Genomic DNA, 19,330 nt, shown 5'->3' on the forward strand with positions numbered 1-19,330 from the left:
AACAAATGAGGTGATGAACGTTCTTCTGTGCTTCTTGCTTCTTCAATATTGGCTCTGTTTTAAGTGTGTAAACTGTATCAAGGTGAAGAGAACTTAAACATGTATGCATTTCAAATGAGTAAACAGCACTACATGCACTATTCACGCGTCCATATTTTATAGTTGTCAACTGTGTTCCAGACATTTTAGCTGTTTGCCCAAAAGAGCTATTGAATGGATTGAACTCGCAAAATTTCATAGTTCTGAATAATGACAGTTTACAATTAGTAACAGATATTCATTTAATTAGACATGTCAAGATAACTATATTTGATTAAACTAAATAAATAAACAACAATAATTATACAAACAATATTGTTTATTGTAAGATTTTATAGCATTGATGTATTGATAATATTATAGCATAATAATTGCAATTATTAGGCCTGGCACAATAACTTTTTATTGGAGAATATAATACCCTCCAAAAGTATTGGAACAGTGAAACCAATAAACGTTTGACATTAAAATCCATAAAAAAATAATATAAGCAACATTTCAGTTTTTATTTCCAGGTATTTACATCTGGATCTGAAACCCTTTGTCTGAACCCACCCAAAATTATTGGAACGTGTGTGTTTTGTTGCCCAGGTGGGTCCTGTGGGTCCTGACATGGATTATTCAAATAATAAACTTTGTGCTTAGTTAAATTTTTCAGGGTTTTGTCTGTGCAGACTATGCATTTGAGTAGTAACCAATATTAAAACCAACCAGAGAGCTGTTTTCAGGTGAAAAACAAGCAATGCAATTGTGCACAGACAGCAGCAAGATAATAACCCAAAACACACTGCCGAATCTATCAAAAGTTGATCAAAAATAGAAGGTTTTATTTTACCTGCTAAAGAGGAGACTGAAGGGAGTAACCCTTTAAACAAACAGCAGCTGAAAGAGGCTACAGTGGTTTAGTGATGTCAGTGAGTTACAGATGTGATGCGGTTATTTTGTGAGGAAATTATTTGCAACTAAATATGAGGTCTTATTTACTTTAAACTATATTTTATGTTTTTCTTTTCTAATACTTTTTCTCCCATTAAAAATGGGTAGGTTTAGACAGAAGGTGCGATCTTAAGAACTGTGTGTCATATCCAGATATATACCCTGAAATAAAAGCTGAAATGTGGATATTTTTTAATGTGGATTTATATTTTATATTCATATTCCTCTTTTAATATCAAACCCAAATGAAATCTGTTTTTCACTGGGCATTTCTACTCTCTTTATAAATAAATGTATTTACTTGTACCTTACTTTAATGTTATACCAAAAAAAGATGGAGTTCAATTTGTTGGAATTCAGCAGCAACAACTGTCACAGATGCTGAGGAATGAGAGGGTGGACGTGAATGCAGGTAGAGATTTATTACACAAACAAAGAGAAAGCAAAAAGCAAAACAGAAAGAAAGCACAGGCGGGGACATGCATAATCAAATAAACAAGACTAAGACCACGAAAACTAGACTGATATATCACTACTAGGAGCAGGAACTAGGAGCATGAACTAGGACACACAAACCTGACAAACACAGATGTCATGCAGACCCAGGTAGGAGCACTAAAGACTAGGGCGAGGCCGGGCCAAAGACAAGACAACAACAAAAACAAAGGCAACTAACAGCAATCGATTTTTAAATCAGGGTTTAAAATGAGAGGGTCAAACAAAGAGACTAAAGCTCAAACACAGAGAGCGAGGGTCAAACACGAAAGACATGACAGAGAACAAAGGAACACATGTGCACATGTATGCAAACTGGGAAACAGGAAGCACCTTGGGAAGGAAACAAAGGGGCAAGGTAACAAACGGGACAGGTGGGAACATTGAAGACTAGGGCGGGGCTGGGGCGGAGACAAGACAACAACAAAACAGAGCCATGTGCTCAAAGAGAGACCAAAAAAGTGCAGACAAAATATCCAGATGTATTAAGCCCTATCCGAACGGGATTAGTTACCCAAAGTGTAATTATGATGCTTGACACTGGACACATATATATTTTATTAAAAACGAGGTGGTGAAACTCAGAGATGTGCGTCCGAACGAGAATAAAATTACCAGAGGACCACGGAGTTTAGCGAAAAACAGTAGGTAATTCAGCCTGTAATTTTCCCAAAGAGAAAATTACCCCAGGACCCCCTGAGAATCTTATTCTGTCTGGATAGGGCTAACGTCTGTTTAAAAGTTACAGGTTATTAAATCTTCTTTGGCCAAATTAAAAAAATATGTTAAATGTGATTAAAAAAACGAGTGTCCTTGTCTCCAGTTATTTTTAACCAAAGCAGCACGAGAAAGAAATCTGAGTTATGTATTGCTGTAGTCATTATTATTACTGTTCTGTAAAAAGAAATAGTGTTTATTTTTCTTTTTGTACCTTCTCTAATAATTTTAAGAGAACTTAGCCCTAATCATGAAGCAAAGGAAGAGCCTCTTTTGTAAGGGGAGCTATTTTAAGTGGTAGACGACCTACATCTTTTCTCAAACCTTCTCTCTAAGTTTTTTTTTTTTTTTTCAACAAAACCACACATCTATATTCATCCCAGCAGTCGTAGTATCTCTGTTGATCTCTCGTAATACAAATTTGGCATCAACAACAAGCTGAGTACACAGCCTCCAACCCTGCAGCGCTGGCTGCATATTTATCCATCGGCGGCACAGCTCCATTCCGTTTTAATTTCCTACTTCTTTAAGCTGGGCTTGAGAATGCAGAAAAGGCTGAATTACAGTGTTGCGAGCTGCAGATAGTAATATTAGATAATAAAGTTGAGGAGCTCTCCACACTCACCGCCCAGGGCCGTAAACAAGCCACATTCAAATGAGGTTCCTCGCTCCCCGAACTCATCAGCAGCACTGACGGAACTGCAAGAGGGGCAGCACAGGCCGCGACACTGTACGTCCAAAATATGTTTTTGTTTGCGACAAGAGGCAGAAATTGCGTGTCAGAGTTCCGTAATGAGGTTTCCGATTAAAGCATTTCGCTACTTCCCTCTGAATAATTTGCATTTTGATAATTGGCCAACTTTAATAGGTACTCCACTCCAGCACTATTAGCAGTGCCCTCTTTTTTCTAATGCTTCTGATTCTTCCCCCCCTCTAGATGTGAGTTGAGTGGGAGGTGAGCAAAGTGCAAATAAAAGATAATGAACTAATTAACATAGAGATAAGCCTGAGAGAAAGAAAACGAGAAAAAGGATTTGCTATTATTGCTATTATTAGTTTTACTTACTTTTTAAACTTGTGTCACTTAAGGATTCATCCAAGAAAAGTAAAGAAAAAAAGTGATTAGCAGATTATGTTAGAAAATGTTAGAAAAGATGAAAACAGAAGACTTCAGATTTCCTGGTTTCCTGGATACAGTCGTCGACAAGACCTTGACTAAAAGAAAAAAAAGACTTTCAGTGCAGAATCAGTGTAGGCTGAGTGCAGGTTTATTATGTATTAAAGCAGAAACAGAATAACATCAGATTTTCAAAAAATAATTGCAGCTTAAATCACTGCGGTTACTAAAAAAAAAAAAAAAAAACATTTAAAGTACATTTTCATGTTTCATTTAGAGAACACCCAACAGATTTGGCTTCTAGACTAAGAAATTTAGATTAATGATAAGATTGGAAGTGTGAATTTTACAGGTGCTTTACTTCTTAAATAAAGGTAGACATATAAGTTCTTCTCAAGAGAGATTGTATAGTCTGAACCATGCTTCAGTAAAAAAAAAAAAAAAAGAAGGAGGGAGCGAGGTTTAACCCTACAACGAGGCTGTGGCCTGACCTGAAGAGGGTGGGGCACACAAGTCACTCAATGAATATTTATGAGCTGAAAGACATTTGCAAGGAGAAATGGTGCAAACATCCACCTCAAAGTTTTGCGAATTTTTATTTCAGCAACTGAATAAAGGTTTGAAGCCAATTTTAAGGTCACTTACTTTTTCCTATAAAATATTCATACCATTAAATAATAGAGAGGTCTGTAACTTTTAACATAGTGATACTTTAACTGTGAGAGACATAATGTGAGAAAAATCCAGAAAATCAGATGGTATGATTTTTTTAATAATTAACTTGCATTTTATTTAATGAAAAAAGTATTTGAGCGACATTCCAGGATCTAAGATAAGCTTCTTAGATATTATTTAAAAGACTGAATACGTTTGGACCACCTCAAAAAATGGCCGTTTTCTCTTTTCCCACACACTGGGTGACCAACTCCTTTGGCAAATTGAACAATTAAACAATTAAACATGCGCGCAACCCTGTTACCATAAGGAATTTTACCTGGCAGAGAAAGAGTTAAAAATATTTGTCTACTGGCACAAAGGAAGTGACATCACAAGACAATTTTCTGCCCACATGGCAAGAACAAGAGTAAGTGCTCTAAAAGTGCTCCAAATATGTTTGTTCAAGTTGTGTGTGTCACTCAGTGAACGCAACCCTGTTACTCATATTGTAAGACTAATAATGAGTAGACTCAAATTTTTCTTTATATACTTATATAACCATGGTTGACCTTGATCTTGTTTACATAGCTAAATTTTACAGTAAGCATCTGTTCCTGGGGTAAACCACAACTTAGCCTAGATTTGCATCCCTGTTACTCGCAACCCTGTTACTGTAAGTTACCAAATATATTGCATAATCTAATATAAAAAAAAACTGCTTTGATACCTGAGCTTGACGAATCAAACTTTTTGATAGTCTATTACCTGTGTTTTATAAATATATGACTAAAAATGATCAAATTGAAGATCAAATTTTCACAAGTGACCACCCCTGAAATGTACCAAAATCCTGGAATGTCCCTTGATACAACAGAAAAAAACACCAAAAACTTGGGTACAGAAACCCTTTACAGAGGTTAGATTCTAACAGGTCTGTAAGAGCCAGAGTTATTGCTGGTTGATACAATGTGATTTTCTGTCTCACACAGTTAAAATGTACTTTCAATAAAAATGACAGACCTCTTCATTCTTTCTAGGTCGAATAACTTGCAAAATTGGCAGATTAACAAATACTTCGCCACCAAGAGGGAGAAACGAATGAATCCAAGGTAAGTGCCAAATCCCCAGTGTTTTTATTAAAGTTCACATCACACAAAAACATAGAAAGAAAAACTGTACACAAAGATAACATAAAAGAGATTAAAGCTACACTGCAAATTCTGTTTTTGGAATAAAGTCTCTGAGAGTTAATATCAACTCATTTTAAGGATATATGCGTTTCTCAGGGTTGGCAGCAGAAGCGAGGAGTTGCAGACGCAAATGCGAGGATTTATTAAAAATACACAAAAAGAAACAAACAAAGAACCAAGAGACTAAAACAAAAGGAACACGAAGTACATAGAAAACACTAAAACACAAACCCTGACTGACGTAAAGACGTACACAAACCGACCAGGAGAACGTAAACACGTGTACTATAAATACACACGGACAAGGACAGGAAACAGGAAACACCTGGGACTGGGGGCAGAGCTACAAATGAACAGGTAAGAAACAGGGGAGGAGACAAAGAATACACACATGGCATGTGCAGAGGGTAAATAAACACAGAGAAACTTGAGCACAGAAGGGAGACAACAGCAAACGAGGCAAGGACGTGACAGTGTGACCATCTAATACACTCTATGACAGAGTTGAAGTAACTCTTTTTTTGGGAGTTGGACTTTTAACTCTGTTCAGGAGTTAAATCTGAACTGTTGCGAGAGTTAAAATATTTATCCCATCTAGAGTAAAATACAGCTCTCAGCTGGAGTTAATTTTAACTATTGCAAAAAATAGGGTTATGTAACTATTATTATTAAAAAACATTGGAATATTTTGAAACCCTGGAGTAAAAATGACAACAAGAGGCATCATTAGTAATTACAATAACAATTTCATACTCAACATAAGTCAAGTCAAGTCAAGTCAAGTAGTTTTATTGTCAATGCTGCATATGTACAGGACATACATAGAATTGAAATTACGTTACTCTCCTTCCCAATTTTACAGCAAGTACAGATAATGGATAATAAAGAAAAATAAAGAAAAAGGGGAGACACTATGTGTACAATACAGCAGCAGGGACACAGACATACATGAGACAGAACAAGGTGCAGTAGTGGTGGGGGTGAAATAGATATATAAATAGAAATAAAAAGAAATAAATATATAATCTAAATCTAAATGAGTGGGAGACACTATATGTACAATACAACAAAAACACAATAGACATTTGTGAGACAGAAGATAATAGTGCAATATTAATGGTGATTAAGATCAAGTGACAATATAAATAGAACCCGTATAACAGTAGTGCAATGTTGTATCTAGCTTAAGGCTGGTAAAGTTCTTAAAGTTCCCAGTTCTTGGGGAATTAAAGTGTGTATGACAGTGCAGCGTAACAGTAGTGCAGGTATTGGGTGTGTAGTGCAGGTCCTTTTACAAAAGTTACAGTACTGTGTGTGTTCTAGTGCAGAGTTTCAGTACTGTGTTGGTGGGAGGATGTGGGGTCAGGATGATGAGAGTGTGTGTGCTGTGGGCAGGATTGGGATGGGGGGTAGAGCAGGAAGAGAGTTCAACATGTGTATGCTAGTGTATATTTTCCATTGCATGGGAACTTTAATCCTGCATTGCAGTTCTCAGTGCATTGCCAGCACTTTGTCACATTTTACAGTACAGACTATGGTAACTTGCTCTTATATCCTACAACACATTGGCTAGGTAAACAACCATTATATAAAATAGAATGGAATACCCAATGGAAGGTAGCCCTGGTGGGCAAGACTACACCCTGATGGTAAGCTAGAATTGGGGACACGCCCCTTATTCAAATAAATGATTTGGGTTGAACATTTGGGTTGACACTGAAATATTTACTGAATTTGCCCTGTGAAGAATAATTGCTAGAAATGTTTCTCTAGGAATTAACTTTCTAGGAACGCAATAGAAATGAACTAGAGAACTTATTAATTTAGCTCTACAGAAATCCCCAGTGAGGAAACATGTTTTAACCATGGGCTAGAGGTCTGTTTATATGTTTGTTTACTCATTTTATGTTCTCTGTTCTTTCAGTTAGTGTGAAATTAAAGCTGGTGACCTGTATGCTTTGACAAAAGCATAAAGATAATTAAAAACAAAAAAAACAGCACTGCCATGTGTCTACAAAGTGAACCCAACAGGACTGAACAAAGAGTGCTTTCATGCCGGTAAAGGAAAAATGAAGAATGAGAAAATGACAGTGTTTCTGCCTTTCTGCTCCTTTTTAACACACACACAGACAGACACACACACACACATATACGCTCACGGCTACCTATGAAATCAAATGGGGCTTAAAGAGAGCTGCATTCAGCCGTCATATACAGCACAGATCATCAAGGCCCTGCGTTCTCCATTAGCCATCAATCTAATTTTACTCAACATGATACCAGAAATGCAGTGCTGTGTGTGTTTAACTTCCTCCAGATGTTAAACTCCATTAAAAACACCATTAAAATATACAGGAAACAGCTTGAGATCAATAGCTGAGGAGAGATAACTAAGCAGATGTAATCAGTCACTGTCAGTTCATCCCTGTATATTACGTTTTTTTTGTTTGTTTGTGTGTTTTTATTGTTTTATGCCATTTGAAAACAGCATTGTAAATATTTTTTTTTACAATTAATTACTCAACAGAAATAAAAGCATTTGCTTTGATTAATACAATTCATGATTAATCCCACAGTTTAAAAGATCCACTAAAAAGGGGCATAATTTAACTTCTGTCCACATTTTTAGGGCCTTCCTCCCTCTGGTGATTCTGACTACAACTACAAATCTCATAATCCCTCTTCTGTTGTTCATCACAAATTGTTCCTACAGTCTACATTACCTGTATACTAAAAACTGTTCCTCCTGTGTCTCTGTATAAATTCTCTCTGTCTTTGCAAAGTATTGCCAACACCCCTGTCATTGCATACAAAGTGTCCTGTGTTTAGCATGTCTGTTATAGACCCCTCCCTGTTTATCCATGTGTGGACAACATCACTAAATTTAGCTCTACATGGGCCTGGTGTCCTCTTATGAGGCCATTATACTGTCACCTAGTGGTGGCAGAAGAGTTTAACACGTTACAGTTTCGATTTTGTTCAGAAATTTAAATGAACAGTAAATACAGTAAATGTTTTTTTTTTTTTACTATGTTATGTCTTTGTGTTATATCAGCACTATAAATGAGTCATATTGCTCAAAGGGGCACAATTGTTGTTTCTACTTTTGTTTTGCGCTTAGGTAAAAAATGCAGCTGTGTTAAGGCACTAAATAAATGTTTTGCACAACATTACTAATTGTGACTTCGATCTGTTCTATCAAAATATAAAACTAAAGTCTCATATTTGGAAGTCATTTTTCTCCGAAACTACATTTCATACATACAGTTCTTCCCTCAAAACTCATCACAAAACTCAGAGGCATCAGTTCCCTCATGTACAATTGGTTACTGGACTTCCTGACCGACCAACCCCAACATGTCCGGTTGGATAACCACTGCTCATCTACCGTCAACATAAACACAAAGAAGGCTCACAAGTGCGTCCTCTTTCTGAGGAAGAATCCCCTGTCCTCTGATATCCTGGTGAACTTCTATCGCTGCACCATTGAGAGCATCTTGACCAACTGCATCACAGTATGGTACGGGTGCTGCTCTGTCTCAGACCGGAAGGCACTGCAGAGGATGGTGACAGCTGACCAACACATGACCAAAGTACCACTTGTTGGGAAAACTGCACTACCCTCTGCGCTGTCTCCAGTGCATTCCCCTGGATTCTTTTGATGGAAGCCCAAAGTAGAGATAAGTTATAGAGAGACAGTTAACTTGATCTTCAGCAAATTAACAATTTATCAAAACAGAGCTCTGGGAACGACTTCCACTCACAAGGAGTTCAAGAGAAGAAGTTTCAAGATTATTTCACAGACATGAGCATTTATAGACAAACCCCACCTCAAGGTCACGGAGGAAGACACCTTGATCAGTTCCCCAAAAACTGGTTCTGGCTGGTCTTGATCAGAAGTTTGTCTGTCAAAATCTTTCTTACACATACAGTAGGACTCAATCCTCTTTGTCTCCCAACGGTTTTGGGGCCTATAAGCTCTAACAGCCAGATCTTGCAAGTATTTTAGAGAACTGTCTCAGCTGCCTTCCTCCGCTCTGCCGGTAACATGTCAACACCTTCCCTTTAGCTGGCCTCAAGCTTTATGTCAAACCCTGTTGTCTACCATAGTATCACACTATTATACATAATGCATTTAATTCTACTTCATTAACTTGATTAGTATTAATTATAGTAAAGTTCTTGTTTATAAACATTTTAAAGCATATTTCTAACAATTACATGTGCAATGATAATAAAGTTGAATTCTATTCTATTATGTAAAAAGATAATTATTTGTTTTTACCATAATCCGTTGCGAGAGAAATAAAAAATGCATGCCATGCAAGAGTTTGGGTCTTAGGAGGTTAAAGTTCATTCTTGTAATTTGTTTATATATGTATGATTTTGCCATTGCCTGTGTCTGTTTTGATAGCTATCAGATTGTTACTGTGCTTGATGCCTGGATGTTGTTACGAGCCCTTGGGCATCTTTGTTAAACCATTGGCAACCTTTTATTCTGTGAGCATCTGGCCATTGCCTTATGCGTCACTGTTTTTATCTTCTCTTCTCCTATCTTTACCCTTGGGACCACTCACATCCGAGCATGAGTAGATCCATATGGCTAAGTAATACTACAGTATATGCCAAACCATGACTGATTTGTGAGCGTTTGCACGTTGCAGGTTATCATCAAACTAGCAGGTTCTGAGAGATTTCTAAAAACATTCCAAGTCTAAATCATGAAGTTTCATAGTTTCATGCAACATGTTTACATGTTTCTGTTTTTTTTTAAATAACATGAAGCTTGGACATCAATATCATATAGAGCCTGCTGATTCAAAATAAAATGTTGATATATTTTCAGTTTGTTATTTCCAGCAAGCTCCTCATTGACTCTTGTTTTCTTCTAGAGTGAACGGCAGCACCTGAAGGCTGTGTTTTTTGGTTTTACTCTGTGATCATGCTAAAGAAGTGTAGTCCTGCTGTTCTCTTGGGTGCAGAGGGCTCTTGGTTCACTCTCACTTCAACACCTCACCTCATCCCTCTGAATATTTCACCACACTTCTCCACAGTCTGATCCAGAATGCATGTGGAATGGAACTGGTGCTTTGAATCATAAGTATAGAAGTCCAACATTCTCACAACACTAGTTTGAAAAGAGTGATAGACTTTGTAGTATCTGCTGTAGAATTCAGACTGAAACAGAGACAGCACCTGTATGATTCTGCTCGATTAACATCAACACAGCAGCAGACTGAAAGACCCAACTCATTGTAATCCTACTTTAGAGGGCTTCTGTGAACTTCTGTGCCCTGTTCCACCCAATGAATGGACACCAGTTGGTGGATGGAGGTGTTTTTATTGACTCTGTAATGTGTTCAACATTATTCTATAGTCAGTGGCTTGAATGGTCAGCTAGCCAGTCCACAGCAGGAATATCTCACCCTGTGTTCACACCTGCAGGTGAATTAGCAACAAGTGGCCATTGGTTTACTATGGTAGGGCACAAATTGTAACCACGATAAGCGATGTGGTGTCTTCTCTTGAAGGATGATTCTTGAAGAAATGAGACTTAACACACTGTCTTCTGTTTTTATCAATCAGGTTAGGTTTTATTATAACAGGTTTTCTAGAAGTTACAGTGGAGAGAGAAAAAAGTTCCCGATTCGAGGTGTCCAAAAATCTCTCTCTCTTTCTTTGTCCTAAGCCAGGGTTTTATACATTAGACCACAGCATATCACATATCTCTTTACCATAAAAGGACATATATGTTCCAGGCATAAGTCCAGAAGTTTAAAGTACAAACAGATGAGGGGTGTTTTTGGCCCTTGGCCCACATTCCAACATCTACCCCAGGACCCTCAATTCCAGGCTAACCCAGTACTCCAACGAACCGAATGACCCAGTATTTTTCTTGTACAGACAGCATATGGAATACAGTGTTTTACCATTTTAATACACCACAGCGACAAAACTTTATGCAAATTATTTATAAGATGAGGTGAAGTGACATTCTACACCATTTGGTTGAGCAATCTATTTGCACCAATCACAGACATGAGTGTCAGAGGTCCACAGCTTCTGTTATGTGAAGGTGGCAAAGATGCAGACCAAAGAACCAAAATTTGGCCAGATTTGGTCTATATCTACTGAACCATGGTCCGATTCGTCTGCTGTCTAAAATCACTTTTCTAAGGTTTTATAGTATGTTTACAAGGCCTCACATGGAATGGCACCAAGCTACATATCAGATCCTTACCCTCACTCTTCTTCTCGGTCATTGAGTTCCTCAAAACAGCTGCTTTTAGCCGGTTTAAGGGTGATAGGACCTTCTCAACCTCTGCATCTAAACTCTGGAATAGCCTGCCACCCTTTACAAATTTCTTACCTAGGCTAGACTATTTTCCCTGGCATTTGAATCGTCTTCGGGATTATGTTGTTTTCTTTATTATTTCATTGTTGATGTTTTTTCAAGCACAATTTTTCCCAATAGGCCTATCCTAGATTAAGAGTTGGAAATATTTTATGCTAATTTGTCTTCTTTTAAATGTTGTTTTATTGTACAGCACTTTGGTTAACACGTAATGACCTTTAAATGTGATTTATAAATACATCTGACTTGACTTGACTTATATTACAGGAAGTTGAGGTTGTCTATCATTCTATCATTCCTTTATACAAAACAGAAGAAAAAAGAACAGGTGCCGAAATCCACTTTCCCTTCACCTGCACACACACACATCACACCACAGATCAGGTGCAGACGCTTACTCTTGTATCTATTGTAACTGTAGATTATCCCATTGCTTAAAAGCAAGAATAAAAAGCAATCTGGCGGAAATCTGTCCCATTCATGACAATTGTACTGGTTAAGGGAAGTCGAATTCTGACAGAGAGGTAAAAGTCAACATAGCACCTGAAAAGGCAACTCACCCAACTCACATGTAGAGATTACATGAGTATAGAGATGCAGTCCATTTAGGTGATGACGCCAGAATGTAGAAAGTTCTTCAGTGCGCTCAAAAAACTGCAGTGTTAAACTAGAACCAGAACCACAGTTAGAAACTGCTTCATCCTTCTTTTTTCTCATGTTTCGATTGAGAAAACTGTCAGGTCACAATAACTTCTGAGCAGCTTAAGTTGACACTTGCATTCACTCTATTTCTGACCCGACTGAAGCTCATATAACCAACTTTACTTCAAGTAATAAAATACCTGAATGGCCTTTGAGATGACGGCTGGTGAAATGGCGAGGCCAAGTGGACGAAGGATTGATAAGCCTGTATTGAAATGTGTGGCTGGATGGCAGTCTGTGTGTGTGTGTGTGTGTGTGTGTGTGTGTGTGTGTGTGTGTGTGTGTGTGTGTGTTTGTGTGCGTGCAAAACTGTCTCTTCATATTTATATAGTTGTTTTTTTTTTTTGAGAATTTTTTTTTCAGAACTCAAGGCCACCATCATCCATATAAAGCTCTTAGACAAATGCAGTAAGTAATCTGATAATGACTGTTTACATGTATATTTTAATTAAGAGTGACTTATTTGATAAAAAGTTTGATACTAAATGTGAATTAATTTTTTTACTTATCATTTTCATCCCTGACTTCAAATTCTAAACGTGTTTGTTTGGTTGTTATTGACACATTTTCTTTGAGGGCTGCTGCCTATACAAAGTGTGATTGTTTACCTCCACCTGCTGGACAAGTTGGATCATTACAACAAAACCACAGCCACTATAGATTAGCATGGAATCAAGCCAGTCACGTGTGAACTGATGTAATTAAATCAGATTCTTGTCTAAATTTGATTAGGGAATATTAATTAAGAATGTAATGAAGATAACCCGCTAGTTCACCTGTATGTCATTCATTGTTACTTAACAATCTTAAATGCAGAAATAAATTGGATGGGTCAAAATGGTCTGTTTTGCTTAATACCCATGGTAAACATAGTCAAAAAATGTTTTAACACTTCTGACCACATGACCCAGTTCCAATAAAATTTTAGTAATGCTTTATGTACCTCAGATACTTTTCTCCTTTCTCCACAACATAATGAGACTATATAAAAAAAATAAATAAAAAGACCACTTCAGTTTCTGGGTCAGTTTCTCTGATTTAGTTTTTATAGGTATATGTTTGAGTAAAATGAACATTGTTGTTTTATTCTTTAAAGATTCCTCCCAAATTTCAAATAAAAATATTGTCATTTAGAGCATTTATTTGCAGAAATAAATTTAAGGCTTTCAGACCTCAAATAATGCAAAAAAAAAAAGTTCATAATTTTAACATTATAAGAGTTCAGAAATCAATATTTGATGGAATACCCTTGGTTTTAATTACATTCCACCAGTCTTACACACTGCTTTTGGATAACTTTATTCCTTTACTCCTGGTGCAAAAATTCAAGCAGTTTAGCTTGGTTTGATGGCTTGGGATCATCCTTTTTCTTCTTGGTTATATTTCAGAGGTTTTCAATTTGATAAAATTAAAGAAACTCATCATTTGAAGTAGTCTCTTATTTTTTCCAGAGCTGTATTTCAGATGTTCTTTAAACTATCCAATAGACACAACACAACAGGGCTTATATATAAAATTTTAATTAAAAATAACATATTACATATATGACAGATGGTTCTCTGTTTACTACTTCTATTGAATTATGAATATTTTATTTAATTTCTCCCCTCCTGTGGTTTTGGGTGGTGCTGGGTGGTGGTCCAAACATTTGAAAAAGTATTTTATTTTATTTTCACCAGTCTGTGATAGTCCTTCCATTTATATCTTTAACTATAGTCAAAAAAATATTTTCCCTTCTTAAAAATAAGGTCTACTTATATGTAAATAGTGAAGGTGTGGTTATCTCCAATCACACCCTGTGAAGGGTGTGATTGGAGATAACCACACCTTCAATAGGATCGGATCTACTGAGCATAATTCCAAAAATAAGTGTAAAATTGGTGGTAATGAGTTGGAATAACAAGGTAAAACACAGAATTGGGTGATAATTTCACTTTCTTTTTTTTTTTGTCACTATAGAGGGAACTTTAGGACATGGAGAAACTAGAGCAGGGGGAAATTGCCAACCCCACCCCCTCTCCCAAAAGCCTGAGGTAGGGTGTTCAGTGTAGTTTATTAGGAAAGTTCGGAAAATCCTTACATATAGTTTTTGTAGCAGACTTAAAGTCTCTGAAATGACGACATGTAAATTTCTTTTACTGCCACCTACTGAAAGCTACTGAAGGCTGCAGATAGATGGATGGATAGATGGATGGATGGATGGATGTACAGCGTGCTCATTTATGGCAAGGCAGCCAGTGGACCAATGGCAGTGGATAGCAGATTCATTTAACAGCAATCGATAGGCAATGGCATTTGTACTTGGAATACATCATACATATAGCAATACAACAGTGGTAATGATAGTGGCTCCTTCAGAAATCACATCTACATTCAGTGCATTAGGCCCCACACACATATATCCTGCAGGCCAGTGTTGCGTTCTTTAGCTTCCAAAAGTCAAAGAACATGATGCGTTTTTCTTTTCGTTATAATTGAATAGGAAGGATTATGTATAGGATAATTACACTATTAAAAAATGATGTTGGAGAGATGACATGTACTGGTGTACATTTTTTAATCCTGATTTTCTGCAGAGGTAATCAATAATGTTGATTAACTTTAAGGGTGTTCATGGTTTGCTGATTTCCAAATAATCTCCAAATATTAGAGCAGATGAAAGATCACGTCATGCTGAAAGGTCATGTCAGCTGCTTATTTTGAGCTATAAAGGTGAGCAGGTGGTTAATTGTGTGTGTGTGTGTGTGTGTGTGAGAGAGAGAGAGAGAGAGAGATTGCAAACAATCAATTATTCAAGCCAATAATCCCTGTTCCCTGAGGACGTTATGTACATAATATTACACTTTACTACACTATAGTTTTATCAATTAATATTGTAATATGCTATATATGCAATATATTAAAGATACACTGGGAATATTGATCTAACGATTTAATAAAATAATGTATATATTTTCACTTTTAGTGACTGTTCCGGATCTCTCAGCTTGTCCAAAAATGCAAGAAATCCAATGGGTTTTGCTCAAAGCATTTATTGCACTTCCAAGAGAAGCAAGGAGCAATTCAATTGTTTATGATGCTGCTTTAAATTTTTTATCTTAATTTAGCTGCTTAATTTAGCTGCTCACAGAACTGCATCTGCAGGCCCCCATAGCTTTATTATTATAATTATTTAATCCCTTATTTCCTTTTTTCCATCTTATTTCCATATTAGACTTTTTCGAAACCATTATCCTACAAAAGCTGTTTTTCAGCCAATTTTCCCTTCCATCTCATGACAGATTTCAGTCTGAAGTTGGCATGCTACCAAAAACTGCCACCCTGCCAGTTGAAGAGCTATTCAGTGCCAAGACGGCAACTGTCAGAGGATCCAACAGCCTTCACATTAATGCTAGCTAGCATCTCATCCTAAATGAGGTGCATTAGCTGTTTGTAGAAAAACTACAGTGAGTCAAACCTTATTCTAAACCACACAGGTTTGTCTGTATAATAAAAATATGAAGATCGAAGATCAGGATGTGGTTTGAGAAAGTTAAGAGACCTTTTGGGAGTGAATTTACTATAGGAAGCATCCCAGTGCAGCATGTCTTTGTTCCTTTTATACTTAGTCTCACTTCCTGAATACTAAAGACTGCATCCATGCAGGTCTTATCCTTTAAGCTTCCCCTCCATCCATAGCTGTCTACTTTGTCTACTGGTTGTCGGCTGTTGGCTTTCATTTTCTGCTTTTGGAGCTGTGATGTGAAGCGCATTATGTTTGAATTCAGCAGAACATTGGTTTGTTCTAACTAAAAGTGGCACAAAAGAATGCATTAAAGTAATATTTACACTATTAGTGTTACTCTCTCTGCAGTAATTGGCATGTCAATTCCACTGCATTGTTTTTTTTTTTGCAACTCCTTCCCATTTCAAATTGATCAGGGTGAACATTTATCAGGAAAAAGAAATCTACTAGTTTTTCTATTTTTTTTTTAAAGGGTGGAGCAATTGAACTGCCTCTGGTCTCTTAACCCAACCCCTTAAATATATTTACCACTAAATAGAGTGTTCTGTTGACTGTACTGTTTCATTTTGAGGTGAGTTAACAGGTGTATTCTATATTAGTAAAACTAATGTTATTTATTATCGTTGACAAGCTGTTTAGATGCTTCTTAATTCATCTTCTTTGTTGTTTTCCTGTAGATTTGATTAAAATTATAATATTGGCCAGGCAAGTTTATTTGTATAGCACCTTTCATACATACAGTCATATGAAAAAGTTTGGGCACCCCTATTAATCTTAATCATTTTTAGTTCTAAATATTTGGGTGTTTGCAACAGTCATTTCAGTTTGATATATCTAATAACTGATGGACACAGTAATATTTCAGGACTGAAATGAGGTTTATTGTACAGAAACAGAAAATGTGCAATATGCATTAAACCAAAATTGGACTGGTGCAAAAGTATGGGCACCCTTATCATTTTATTGATTTGAATACTCCTAACTACTTTTCACTGACTTACTGAAGCACAAAATTGGTTTGTTAACCTCATTGAGCTTTGAACTTCATAGCCAGGTGTATCCAATCATGAGAAAAGGTATTTAAGGTGGCCAATTGCAAGTTCTCCTATTTGAATCTCCTCTAAAGAGTGGCATCATGGGCTCATCAAAACAACTCTCAAATGATCTAAAAACAAAGATTGTTCAATATAGTTGTTCAGGGGAAGGATACAAAAAGTTGTCTCAGAGATTTAACCTGTCAGTTTCCACTGTAAGGAATATAGTAAGGAAATGGAAGACCACAGGGACAGTTCTTGTTAAAAAAAACTTTTTGTATCCTTCCCCTGAACAACTATATTGAACAATCTTTGTTTTTAGATAATTTGAGAGTTGTTTTGATGAGCCCATGATGCCACTCTTCAGAGGAGATTCAAATAGGAGAACAACTTGCAACTTGCAATGGTGGGCAACATTTTGTTAAGAGGAATTTACTACAAAACAAATCTGTATAATAAAAGATGTAAAAAAATAAAGAGGCATGCAAGCTTTTTCTGAGTGCACAGTAGTTAGATATTTATAGTATACTATAATATACTATACTATAGTATGTAGTATAATAATATATGCTCATTTCTCTGAAATGCATAAAAGGCATAGAGGAGTGGAGCTGTCTGTGGTGCTGAAAGAGCACCAAGAGCTTGACAAGAGCTTGTTTTTAAAGAAACAGACAAAGCAATGAAACAAAATGGAAAATATGTTTTACAGTACAACATTATTAAATATCATTATTTAGCAATAAAATATAGAGTACAATGATTTACACGCAATGACAATGTGCTACAGATATAATATTGACAAATAAAACAGTTTAGAATTTGGAAGTTTAGTGAGCAGCCTACATTCTACTCGTCACTTTAGGCCAAAATGAATGGAACTTGTAATCATTAGGAGTTAATGGGAGCTAAATAAATTAATTCATAGAATTACAGTAAATTAAAGTACTGAAAATATTTAAAACTGAGCGCTGGTTGGCTGATGAGCTACTGAAGGCTGGATGACAATTGAGTTACTGAATGCTGATTGGCTGAAGAGCTACCGAGTGCTGGTAGGCTGGTAAAATGCTGTGTGCTGGTTGGCTGATGAGCTACTGAAGGCTGGATGGCACTTGAGTAACTGAATGCTGATTAGGTGATAAACTACCAAGTGCAACACAGAAAAAACTGGAGAGTTGAGAGTTGATTTCACTTTCAAAGTGTAATTTGTACTCTTTCAGATTTAAATGGTAATAAATGTTGTAGTTATTTGACTTAGTTTAATTCATTTTTGCATAACATAGGAAAATAGATATTTTATCAAGTATTAAGAACCACAAACACTAGCGAACCATTCCTGACTGAGAAATTTTAGTCATATTGATTGACAAATCTTTCATTTTTTTTTTTTTTTTAGTGTTAGATTAACAATTTATAGAGAAAAAAAAAACAGAACACTGGCAATGTGCAAAATTATGAATTATTTTTAGAGTTATAGTGTTGATTTAATTCCAAATATAAAATTATATACAAATTGTGGAAAGAGTTTAAATGAACTCTAAGTGATTTTAAACTACTTAGTGCTTGTTGGTGTTGCTAAAAAAAAAAAAAACACAGTCCAACCTTGATTCCTCTGACAAACTTGAAAGAATTCACGTAGTTGGAGTTCTTCTCAACTGAAACCAAATCTGATATTGTAAATTATGATGTTCTGGCCTTTATTTCACTTTATTGCTCATGCAAACACATTGTTTTCATATATATATATATATATATATATATATATATATATATATATATGGGGAAATATTCCAATTAATAATAATGTAGTCAGAATATGTGTATTGTAATAATTTATAACAATACATAATATAATAATTACTATTAATAAAGCTATTAATAACCATGTAATGAAACAGGATATTTTTTATGTGTTGTTGCTGGAGAGCTACTGCGCTCTGGTAGGCTGGTGAAATGCTGTGTGCTGGTTGCCTGGTGAGCTAGTGAAGGTTGGACGGCACATGAGTTACTAAATGCTGATTGGTTGATCATTTTGAGTTTCAGAGATAAACAGTTGAGAGTTGATTTCCCTCTAATTTGAGTTTTTTCAGATTTAAATGGTGTTCAGTGTTTCAGACCATTCTGATAAATCTGCTAATCAGCGATAAGCTCTGATCCAAATGAGTTAATCAAAGCTATTTTTACACAGTAAATTCACAGAGAGTCTAAATTACACTAGACAATAAGGGTGTGGGTATCAAATGTGCACTGTGTGTCACAGCTCCCAACAATTGATGCAATTAGTCAGACAATTGTGCATCACATTACAGATACAGGACTGCTGGCTGTAGGTAGATTATGTGACAATTGCTAAATTACTGCAAGAACCTGGAGCACATAGAGAATAGAGACTAGATACTGTTTAAGTAACTGAAAACTGTTTGTGTTTTCTCTTTCTTGCTTTTCTCTCAGTCTCTCTCTCCAACTCTCTCCCTCTCTTACTCCTCTCTATCATTTGCCCCCTCTCACTTCTCTTTTTTTCATTCTCTTTCCCTCCCTCTCCCTCTGTCTTTCACTTTCTCTCTCTCTCTTTTACACTCATATTTC

Source organism: Astyanax mexicanus, chromosome 13, assembly GCF_023375975.1.
Source record: "Astyanax mexicanus isolate ESR-SI-001 chromosome 13, AstMex3_surface, whole genome shotgun sequence".
Classification (NCBI taxonomy): Eukaryota; Metazoa; Chordata; class Actinopteri; order Characiformes; family Acestrorhamphidae; genus Astyanax; species Astyanax mexicanus.